Here is a 12,966-nt window from a genome sequence, read left to right as displayed (position 1 = left end):
ATGTTTGTAAGTGTTTGTAAAAGTTTGTAACTCCTAGAAAATCCTATATTTTCTACTAAAAGTAGCCTTCCACCAAGGCACAACTGTTTTGTATGTTTGTTTCTTGTAAAAGTGTGTAATTTTCCCAAGTGTAACTATCATTATGAAAATATAGTTTGTACATTAATATGAAGTGAAGTAATCACGAAATAAATGCTAAGGGTAAATTAATGTAGTACTGTAGTGTTGTATTATAGGAACTACTGTTGTACTAACTACCTTAAACTGGATTTATATCAAGGTATTGTGTGATTAATTGTACCATATGATCGAATATTAAACACGACAATGTAAGTCGTCAAAAGGTATGACATTTGGCACCCGAAGACCTGCAGGTCCCGCTGTAGCTAGCAACAAGGTGTAGGATAGTCAATCCAGTATAGATCTATACACAAACTCACGCTCTCCTTCTAGAAGATTTTGGTTACAACTCGGGCCATGACAATGAAGGCATGCTCCTATTCAGTGGATCACATTGATGTCATAGTATACTTGTATATGTAATGTATGTACTTGTGTAATGAATGTATTGTTTCTCATCATAGTATCGTTGTATATGTTCTCATCATAGTATAGTTGTATATGTTCTCATCATGGTATAATTGTATGTGTTCTCATAGTAGTATGTAATGATTCATGAATGAACCAACTCTTGTATGCTTCATTGAATTAGAAGTAGTAAGTAGTATAACCCTAAACTATACCTATTATAGTTAATTAGTAAACTTGCTTGCATGACTGAATGTATTGAACTGAGATAAAAGTCTTTATATCTATACACATATACATAATATATAAGTAAGGATTCAACGACATTCGGACAAACAACCGGATACTTTAAGACCACAACCAAACAAGGACAGGAAGTAAAGTGGGTTATCAGTTCTAAGTCCTTCAAACCTTATTTATATAATTATATATGTAGTAGACATGGTTTTAATCAATATATAAGTTTAAAAACTGTAAAAGAAGGGTTTAGTATACAAAAGTGAATATGATAAAGATTTTGACATGTAAAGTAGTTTGATAAACAATTTGGAGTCATTTGTTTGGTAAAACAGTTTAAAGTATAGAAATTCCATTTGTATGCTAGTTATAAATCACATGTGATTGATCTAATAACTAACATGATTCAACTTGTATCCCCCCCCATAAAAGCATTTATAAACATTTAATAACATTTCAAAGGTTAATTAAGGGGTATAAACTCACCTGTAGTGAGTGGTATGGATGAACGGATGGTATAAGAAGCTAAGTGTCAAGTGAAGACTTAAGCACACACATGGATCCTATTTATCATATAATAACACATATATGTATCAAATTAGTCATTTAATAACTAATTAACCAAGTTAAGACACCCTAGGACAATGGAAAACACTTTGATTCAAGTGCTAGAAATACCAAGGGTTGCATATAAGGGTTGTAAAGCCACTTAAGCGAGTTTTCGGTCCAAGTGGTATGTTTCTTGTGGTTTTCGGTCCAAAAGGTTTTCGGTCCTAAAGGTTTTCAACATGAAAAGAAGAGTTCTAGACTCAATACTAAGCATAAGGAAAGGTTTAAAGTCATTTTGCACCTTTCATAAGGGTTTTCGGTCTAAGGAGATGCACTAGACCGAAAACACCTTTGTTCTTGGATAAATGGATGTTTTCAAGGCTCTAAATTAAGTACCCTGACTAGATAACAAGCATAGGAGATAGATACTTACAATATGGAAGCAAAGAAGGGTGTTTTCGACCCAAAACACTAGTGTGTGTTCTTGGTGTAACTAAGAACACTTGAAGATCTACATAAATGGAATGATTTCATGGATGAAATCATGTAAAAACAATTGAATATGGAAGGAATCAACTAGATAGGGTAAGAAACACTTACAATTAAAAGATTTAGAAGGAAAAATCGGATGATACTTGAGAGGATTTTGGTTCTTGTTCTTGAAAGAGTGAAAAGTGACAAATATGGCTAAGTGTCATATATATACTCATGGGGGTTTTCGGTCCAAACACCAGTTGGGCCGAAAACTTCTAACTCTTGGAGTTTTTGCGAAAATGATGCACAATGAACCTTGGGTATCCTCTCTCCAGTTATTCCTTGAAGTACTAAGCTTTAAAACACTTAAACTGACTCCAAAATGCTTAACAGATAGCAGGAACAATTCTGATTTCTATTGAAGTGAGAATAGAAATTTCGGGTTGTCACATCATCCCCCTGTTAGAAGGAATTTCGTCCCGAAATTAGTGTTTATGCAAATAAGTAGTTACAAATAACTAAGCAAATAGATGAGGATATTTCAGTTTCATTTGATCCTCTCGTTCCCAAGTGAATTCAGGTCCTCACTTGGCGTTCTAGCGAACCTTCACTATCGGGATGCGGCTTTGCTTCGTCTGCTTGACCTCACGGTCCATGATCTCTACAGGTTCTTCCACAAAGTTGAGGCTCTCGTTGATTTCGATCTCGTCGAGTGGAATTACAAGACTCTCGTCGGACATACAGTTTTTCAGGTTGGAGACATGGAATGTAGAATGTACGTTACTAAGTTCGTTGGGTAGATAGAGTTTGTAAGCTACAGGGTCGATTCTAGAAAGAATCTCAAAAGGCCCTATGTGTTGGATTAGTGTCTAAGTTCATAACTATTTTGGTATGTACTTGACCCGATGGTGCATGGTCCTTTTGGGTTGCCTTCACCAAAGCAACTTGATAGGATGAATTATGGAGTAAAAGAGATTAATTAAACTTAAGGGACCAGAATTGTAATTATAAGATAATTGCATTTGGGCTATGGATCACTTTGGAATAATAGGTTGGGCGAATTCTATGGGGAAACCCATTAGAAATCGTCCAAGGGATATTCTAAAAGGGTCCATGGGCTGCTTAGGGCTTAAGCAGTCAGATTAGGGTTTCCTAGCGAAAACCCTAATAGCCTACATGTATATATAGTACCCTTAAGCCCCAAAAACGTGGCTAAGAGTTCCACTAGGGTTTTTGGATGTTTTTGGGCAGCCTCCTCTCTCCTTATTCTTCATCCTCTTGCTCTTGGTGTTTATGAGCCATTAGAGGAGTGACACTTGTGACTCTAAGCTTTCTAAAGCCATTACAAGGAGGATTTGAGATTGTTATTGCTACATAACAATCAAGGTAAGATCTAAACCCCATTCTTATGCTAATATGATTAATATTATGCTAGATCTAGGGTTTAAAGTCTCAGATGAATTGCATGTAAAATAGAGAAACCTAGATCCAAGCATTAGGGTTTGCATGAGCACATATGATGTTCTTATGGCTAAAAACCATCAGTGGTATCAGAGCCTTGATTGGTTTCTATTGTATTGATGCCTTAATTATTTGTTCAAGCTTCAAAATCGATTTTTTGGCTCCCTGACTGATGAACTCGGCGAGTTCCAATGTGGACTCGGTGAGTTGCTCCAACTCGACGAGTTCGAGCGTCAGTAAGAGCAGATTTCGGGATTTCTTGCTGTTTTGCATGAGGATACTTGCCTTAACTGTTTTGAGCCTTTAATATTCGAATTTTATCTTATATTTGAGTATATCCTTGATTAAACAAAAGATAATTACCAATTGATTAGATAATAACTTCCTTATATGATTAAAGAATGATTATTTGTATTAATTTTGTAACTTATCTTGCAAGAAATTGAAATTAGGTCAAATATAGATAATGAAAAAATTAATTGTTTAATTTCTATTATTTGTTATTTGATCCTTGTGTTGTGAAAAAGTTTCATTTGTGCCCATGCAAGTTTTATGGTTTAAATTTGAACTTAAAGGTTTTGTTTTGAAATTTAAATAGTTGAAACCCTAATGTTTTGAAATATTTCAAAACTCGCCCTCAAGTTTTGGAATTTAAAAGTTGATTAAAAGTTTAATTTAGAAATGTTAAATTCTAAAACCCTAGTATTGTTTTGAAAAGTTCAAATCACACCCTTATGGTTTTATTAATTAATTAAAGTGTATAATTAAGAGAGATTTAATAAACCCATAAAGTTTTGGTTTACAATTTAATTAAATTAAAAGTATAATTATTAAATTTGACCACCTAGTATTTTAAAAGTGTAAAATACACCCTATACTATATATAACATTAAAAGTCTAATATATATATATATATATATATATATATATATATATATATATATATATATGTAGGAGTAAAAGTCAGTCTTACCGTTAGTAGGCCTCATTCACGAAGCTGATCTATAAGGGGTGTTTAAGGAAATTGCCTATAAAATGGCGATTGAATGGGTATCCACTCTTACCCACCGCACTCTTGACTAGTGGAGGTCGTTAGCCGAACGGGTAGAATAGGACAGAAACCTTCCATTATAAGTATAATGAAGTACAAAAGTAACTAAATGCTTTTACAAATTCCCAATCTTAGTTACTTTAGGCAAAAGTGAATTGATGCAATTCTATGAAATTACACTTTGTGCCCTTGCGAAGACGTTAGTGGAGCGTGTGTGGTTAACCGGCACACTAAATGGTTCTAAGAAAAGGTAGCAAAGAGAGTACTATATGATGAACCACGACGTAACCCTCATCGATCTCACCTGTATGCTTATTGCTGCTGAATCAGCAATGATTTGGTGCACTGGAAAAGCAAAGTTGATTGGTGGATTTGCCTTCCAGACCTCTATGGACATAGGAAATAGCAACGAAAGGCATGCCATGTGTTAGGTCCAGAAGGTGTTGCGTCTTGGGCTCGATATTTAGTCCATTTAATCTCCGGTATGGGCCTGTCCATCCGTGAGTTATTTTATAGGGTTTTATATTTATAGATGCTTGCATGCATCCTAGAACGTAAGATTTGAGAGATAATTTGATAGCGTTCATTGTTCTTATATTTTGTAACCCTAATATCCTCTACAGCGGAAGTTCTTCATCGAGCTCTACTGAGGATTGAAGCAATTGAATCATTCGACATATTCAGATTCATTCTTGTGTTTTACATTTCTGTTTTTGCTTTCGTGATTTACCTGTTATAAGATCTAAACGATCTAAGAGTTTAATAAGCTCATCAATTGGTATCAGAGCAGGAGGCTGTGTAATTCATACACATCTCTTCTGTGAAAGAAGTGATTAGGGTTTATTCCGCATTAACTGATATTTATTGAGCCATCACTCCATAATTGATGTATCTCATTATTTATTCGTTTGCCCTAATATTACATATTACAAGTCTGATCTTGCAACAGGTTATACGATCAAGCATGGACGATTTTCAATCCAATCCTATCAACATCTCAAACAGTATTGGATCTACAACAAAGATTCCAATTCTTTACACTCAAGATTACGAGGTTTGGGCGCATCATTTTGAAGACTACGTCATTGGATCTGAAGATAATGGGTATCTAATATGGGAAGCTATTGTGTCTGGACCATTTGCTCATTCAGGAACATCCAGAATTATTAAAACTCAAAAGGAGTATAATGATTTGTTAAAAGATGTGAAAGACACCGCTCAGGACGAAAAGGAGAAATTTCAATGCAACATCAAAGCATTGAGACTGATTCGATTCGCTCTTTAATCTGACACATTTAGATTGGTGAGCTCATGCAGTACTGCTAAAGAAATCCGGGATCGGCTGCGAGAGCTGTATTCCACAGATGAAGATTTGGAGCACTCAATTCAGACCTTGCTTTTGTCTGAGTTTGGAGAGTTCAATCAAAATCCTGATGAGTCCGTTACACAGACGTTTGATCACTTCAATTATCTTCTCAGCAAGATGATCAAACATGATATCGAAAGGAAGCTTATTGAACCAAAGGTTACTTTTCTGAATGTCTTAAGATCCGAATGGAGAGCTGTTGTGTCTACAGTTAAAGCACACGAGCAGTTCAAATCATATTTACTGGCGAAACTGGTGGGAATTCTGAAATCCCAAGAAAAGATAGTGATGCAAGAGAAGAGTGTGGTCTCAAACTTGGGGTCCTTGGCCCTCCTGTCTAAAAGTAAGAATGCAGTAGAAGACGAAGATCTGAACCTGGAGGACTATGATCTAACTTCATAAGATTATGCTATGATGGTGTCCAATCCCAAAAGGTTCATCAAGAAGAAGTTTCCTACCAATAAGAACCGGAGTTGGCAGGGAAGCTACAGTTCTAAAAAAGTAAGGGAGGAGCCGAAGACTGAAGAACCAAAGAAAGAGGCGAAGGTTGAAGCGGATTCTGGTGTCAGTTGTTATTACTGTGGAGGAAAGAATCATTACGCCAAAGATTGTGTTTTGAAGAAAATGACAGAGAAAGATGAGGAGAAAGGTGAAGAGGCAACCCTTATGAAAATGCTAGAGGAGATTAAAAGGGAGAAAGCTGCTACTAATCCTTCTATGAATGCTCTTATTGTACAAGGTTCGGCAGAGGATGACGAGTTCAGTGGCGTACATGTTTGGTCGACTGACTCAGAAGATGATGAGGTGAGAAAGCCTTCTCATGGAAAGACTTATGTCGCAAGAGGTGGTGAAAGCAGTGGAAAGTGTCTGATGGTGACTGACGTATCTCACATGAGGGGATATAATACTGATGGTGGAAATGAAGACGCCAAGGAGCGAGAGGACTTATGCTTCACAAGAAAACCTCTTAGTGTGCAGATCAGTGAACTTGATGAACTGATCAAGAAGGTACAATCTCTTTTTATTTCGTTCAAAATTCCACAGAAATCATATGAAAAGGAATTAAATAACTTAAATTCAAGAATCTTAAATCTAGATAGTTGTTTAACTCAAACACAGGTCACAAATTCTAATCTAACTGACCAAATAAGCAGGGTGTCATCTAAGAGTGAGGAGCGAAAGATGTGGATTGAGCAGAAGGAGTTGGAGATCATTAAGACTAGAGATGAAAACATTTATTTGCAAAGAGACAATTTGAAATTGTTAAAACAAAGGAATGTTTTTTGTTTAATCGCTAAAAGGCTTTATGCTAACATTACTCAACTGCATATGAATTGTGAAATAGGGCAGAAGATACATCGCATGATTTTACCCTTCCTTGAGTTTAAGGAAGATGAAATCGATGATGAAGCATACAACTGTGAAAGTGTTGTATCTTCCGATGATGTGAATCCTAATTATATGTATGGTCTGGACAAAATAGAATCTTTTATAAAGTCCAAAGACCATAAGGACATGCTTAAAGATCTTCTGGATTAAAATGATAAGCTGAAGGTCAAGACCGAAACCATACAAAAATTCGACTCATTGAGTGCCAACTTAAGTTCAGAAAACAAAATTGATGTTGAAAACGCATCTGAACTTAATGAGGACGATGATATGAGTGAAATTTCTGTAGAGGATGAAGTCGACTGTTCAGAATTCGTCAAGAGCGAACCTGAAAACCACAAAAACCTAATTTCTGAAAATTCTGTAGAATTCGCTCGCTTGTCCAAATCTAAGTCCCCAGTCCTTAGAGAAAAAGCTGTTGTGTTTAAGAAGGTTAGAACTACTCCAAATCAGGTAGATAAAGTCACAGGAGTAACCGAACATCAAACAGCTGAACTCACTGCCATGGTGAACGAAGACAATGCAGATGGTTGTGATGAGTTCTTCTGGTCAGCTCCTATAGACAATGTAGACGAAACAGTTGGTCTGTCAGAGCGGACATCCTGGAAAACAAAGGAAGATATGTGCCAGAGCCGCTGAACAAGCCTGCTAACTTTGACGTACCAAGTACAAGTGGAACTAAAGAAATTCCTGTAGAAGAAGTCTCCTCCACAAACAAAACCTCATCTATGAAGAGCGAACCGGCTGCCAAGAAGCTGAAACAAAAAGCTAATATCCACAGACAACCGAAACAGGTGAAAAATCAAAAGCATCAGAGAAACCTAAGATACAAAAAGAATCTCTCAGAGCGAAAGCAGTTTTGACGCTCTTAAAATACTCATTTCTCTTATCCTGATAAAAATTCAAAGTCAGGGAAAAAGATTTTCGGGCCACATGAGGAATAGAACCGAAAGGATAGGTTCGGTCCCGAAAGCAACAGAAACCAAAAGGATAGGTTTGGTCCGACCAACAACAATCAAAAATCCAACTTCGGCTCATCAGCAAACAGCTACCGAAGATCCAGGTTCAGTCCCTCTAATGACCATAAACAAAAGAGTCATTTCGAACCTCAAGTCAGGAAAAACTCCCATTCTAAATTCTCTCTTTCCGATTCTTCTCATTCTCAATCCTCTTCTACACCCAATTCTGTTCTTGCACAAAATTCAAAATCATCAATGAACTTGAAAGGAAAATCGAAGATTTCCTCAGTCAAGGATGACCGAAAGCAGACTAATACCCAAGCACCAGAACCTGAAACCAAAACGACTGTAGCTAACCCTAACAAAATCAAAGTGTTTACTATTAAAAGAAAAGATGAAACAACTTTAATAAAAAGAACATATCTTGTTGATGTTTCTCTTACTATTCCCGTTCCTGTGAAAGGCTCACGTGAACCCCAGAAACTTTGGGTTCCTAAATCTGCTTAATTTTTGCAGGTTATTAGTGACGAGCAGTTCGATGAAGAATGGTACATTGACCGTGGCTGCTCACGTCACATGAGAGGAAGGAAGGAAGAGCTGAGGGAGTTTCGATCTCTTCAAAATGGTGGTAATGTCAAGTTTGGTAACAACTCCTATGGAACTATAAAGGGATATGGGATGATAACTAATGGAGACTTCACAATAAGAAAGGTGGCGTACGTTGAAGGGTTGCAGCATAATCTCATCAGTGTATCTCAACTGGTGGGAGGTACCGGTCTCAAAGTTTCATTCGACGACGAAGGTTCAGAGATTATAGAGAAGAAATCCAACAAGGTCATCCGCAAATCAGACCGAAAAGGCAAAATGTTTCCTCTAAATCTCAAACCAATCAAAGGAAATCCAGCTATATGTCTTTTGTCCAAAGCTCATTCTGACGCTATTGCTGCAACATGTTTTACGCAGAATAGGTCTTATCTCAACAAGCGTTTCTCTCTTACTCCTTATGAGATCATCAATAACAGGAAGCCGAACGTAAAATTCTTCCATGTGTTCAGTTCATGATGTTTCATCTTCAACTCCAAAGAACATCGTAACAAGTTTGATGTTAAAGCTGAAGAAGGAATTTTTCTGGGATATTCTCTTACTTCAAAAGCATACCGGGTTTTAAATAAGCGTTCTAGAAAGATTGAAGAAACCTATTATGTGACTTTCGATGACAGCTACGTCAAGAAGCTAAAGACTACTGAAGAAGCAATTAGAGATATTTTCTCTCAAACAGGTCAAGTCACAGCCACGATTGCTAATTTATTTGATCAGTTTGTAGACTTATTCGATGAACCTGAGAAAGCCACTCTCTCGGAAGCAAAGGAAGCAGACAACAAAATCGATAATCTGAAGCAAATTGTCGAAGATGCAGCCAAACAAATGGGTGAAGGAGAACAGGTTCCAAATGAACCTCCTCAGCACGACACTTCAGTTGAGGGGGGAGAATCTATTTTCTTCAAACCAACCAAACTCACACCTTCAGGGGGAGAATTCTGTTCCTGGAGCACCCGAAAGCTCAGCGACACCTGAAAGTCCTGTAGCACCCGAATGCTCAGCTACACCCGAAAGTCCTGTAGCACCTGAAAATCCAAATGATTCATCACATGTCGAGGGGGAGAATTCCGATATATTCTATGATGACGATAGTCAATCTGAATTGGAAGAAATGGTGAACGTCGAATTGGATCCATCATATGATCCAAACTATCCTCCCCTCATTAAATGGACCAGAGATCATCCTGTCTCTCAGATAGTGGGTAATGTATATGAAAAGGTCCTAACCCGATCTCAGGTGAAAGCAAAGCAATCCTCCCTATTCTCCAAAGTAGAGTTCTGCATGTATAATTCTTTCGTATCCAAAGTTGAACCAAAGACAGTCAATACTGCTCTTGATCATTCTGATTGGGTTCAGGATATGCAAGATGAACTCAATGAGTTTGAAAGAAATAAGGTATGGCGCCTCATTCCAACACCTAAAAGATGCCTCAGTCGTTGGTCTCAAATGGGTATTCAGAAACACAATGGACAAGGAGGGTAATGTGATTCGAAATAAAGCTCGTCTCGTGGTGAAAGGATACTACCAAGAAGAAGGAATTGATTACGAAGAAACTTTTGCTCCGGTAGCAAGGCTGGAATTTGTTCGAATATTTCTTGCTTACGCTGCACACAAAAACTTCAACGTCTACCAAATGGATGTAAAATGCGCTTTTCTGAATGGAGAACTTGAAGAAACGGTTTACGTGGAGCAACCTCCTGGTTTTGTGAATGAAAAGCACCCAAATCACTGTTATATTCTACACAAGGCAGTTTATGATCTGAAACAAGTGCCTAGGGCATGGTATGAAACACTAACTAAGTTCTTAAAGATGTCTAAATTCAAACAAGGTTCGGTTGAACCAACCTTATTTCGAAAGAAGGAAGGTAACCACCTTATGATAGTTCAAATCTATGTCGATGATATCATCTTTGGCTCAACGAATCCTAGCTTAACAGTTGAATTCAGAAAGCTGATGGAGACTAAATTTGAAATGAGCTCAATGGGTCCGATTAACTTTTTCCTTGGTTTAAACATTAGACAGGGACCCGAAGGCATCTTTATCAACCAGGAAGCATATACCAAGACTCTTCTTGCTAAATTCGGTATGATGGGAGATTCATAGGTCAAAGTTCCAATGGAGTTCGACACCAAACTCACACCATCCTTGGAAAAACCAGCAGTCGATATAACGCTATATCGCCAAATGACTGGTTCCCTGATGTACCTCACAGCTAGCAGGCCCGATATAATGTTTTCTATGTGTTATTGTGCTAGGTTTCAGGCAAATCCTCGTGAACCACACATGCTTGCAGTGAAAAACATACTCCAGTATTTGAAGCGAACCACCTTCCTTGGTCTCTGGTATCCATCAAACTCTGGTTTCTTTGTTCAAGCCTACTCAGATGCAGACGTTGGACGATGTGGTTTAGACAGGAAAAGCACCACAGGAGGCTGCCAATTCCTAGACGGGAAGTTGGTTAGCTGGCAATCAAAGAAACAAACATGTGTTTCTCTGTCTACACCGAAGCAGAGTACATTGCAGCTGCCTCCTGTACATCTCAAGTGATTTGGATCCAAAGCCAACTCCGTGATTATGGACTCAATATGAAAAAGATCCCACTATATTGCGATTCAGAAAGTGCAATTAGGATCTGTCATAACCCAGTGCAACATTCCAAAACCAAACACACTGCATTGAGGTATCACTTCATTAAAGATCACATAGAAGACAAACGTAGAGATTCATTTTGTTTGAACTACTGATCAACTGACTGACATCTTCACCAAAGCTCTTCCTGAAGAAAGTTTCAATAAAATTCTACAAGGGCTAGGTATGATGGAATCGGAGTCAGTACCAAAAACTACTTCTCTAAACTAAAAGTTGGAAGCGAAATGAACCGAACGTTCGGGTTCGGTTCACGTGTGTGCCGAAATGAACTGAGCGCTTGGGTTCGGTCCTATTCTCTTGTCTCCGCTTGTCACTTAAAGGTAGTTTCTTTGATTGTAAACTTTTTGTATTCTTTTTCTCAATTTCATCTCTCTCTTATTTTTTAAGTCTTTTTCTCGATTTCAAGTCTTTATCTTTTTCAAATTTATTTTTTTTGCAACCGAAATAGACCGAACGCTCGGGTTCGGTTCCAAAATTTTTTTTGTTTGTTTGTTTCCAAAATATATTATTTTTCTTTCTTTAAATCAAAAACTCCAAAAATATTTTTTTGTTTTGTTTGCGTTCGCTAATTTCTATGTGTGGACATTTGTGGGCAAATTCTTTTATTAGTTAAGTGTCCCTAGAAGCATGCTGCTGTATGTGTCCAAAGCGTCACCTGATTCTGAATAATAGCCTTACTGACTTGGTATATACAAACCTTGTCTTCCCAATTAGGCTTTTATATTTATTCTAATCATGAGCTACCTTACTCTCTTCTCACATGAGATAAGAGTTTTTTTCTTGGTCCTTATTTTAACAGCAGAGGTACTTTGGTTTCTTTACACCATCTCCAATACTTTTCTCCATCCTATTCGTCTCATACACGTAACCCTTGAGACTCTCAGAAATTACCACTGAGGTTTATGGTTACACAATTTCTGTGTTCATGATCTTAGCTTCGTGCCACTACGTGCTAAGTGAAACCCTCAATTCAATACCTTCTATGCATTGACGGTGACCAATTAAATTTGATCTAGTTTTCACTAAAGAATTGACGAATTCACCCTTGGGGCTGTACCTTGAAATCTCTGAATTTTCTGTTTGTGTGATTCCTATGAAATTGTTAAATCCCATAACATTTCTTCCCCTGGAATCCAGTTTTAATTTTTTTTTTCCAGATTTCACCTACAAATATTTTCACCATGCCACTTAAATTCTCTTCACACCTACTTGTTCAACAGACTGCATTGGTCTCACAAGTACTTCAGTCGATTTCTGTCTTATGTCAAGATCAGGAATTCTGCACTGAAGCGAAAGCCACCCAAATTAGCCTGATTAAAAGATGCCATTCAACACTTCTCAATAAGTGACTAATCGTAACTCAACGGGAAACCAAACAAACACTTTAAGGTCTCTCTTGACTTTGAAGGAAGAGATTCGTGCCTGGGATCCATTGTTTCGTGTCTTTACTGACATCACAATTTCCCACATATGTGTTGCTTTATTTCTTTTTTCTTTTACACACTAAGCACGAAAAACTTTTTTATTTTTCATAATTCTGGTTTCATTACTTACAAGCCATTTTTTGTGATGGAATTTGAAGTTATAAAAGAGTTGTGGCTCACAATGTTACACGTGGTTATTCTACTTTATGATGACAGCTCACTCTAAAGGGATAAGTTGATGACTCAGCCGAAAATCCAATCGGTTTGATTTCTCAAA

The sequence above is a fragment of the Lactuca serriola genome, chromosome 4 (assembly GCF_051521515.1).
Source record: "Lactuca serriola cultivar US96UC23 chromosome 4, Lser_US96UC23_V15, whole genome shotgun sequence".
In the NCBI taxonomy this organism is placed as follows: domain Eukaryota; kingdom Viridiplantae; phylum Streptophyta; class Magnoliopsida; order Asterales; family Asteraceae; genus Lactuca; species Lactuca serriola.
This window is presented reverse-complemented; position numbering follows the sequence as displayed.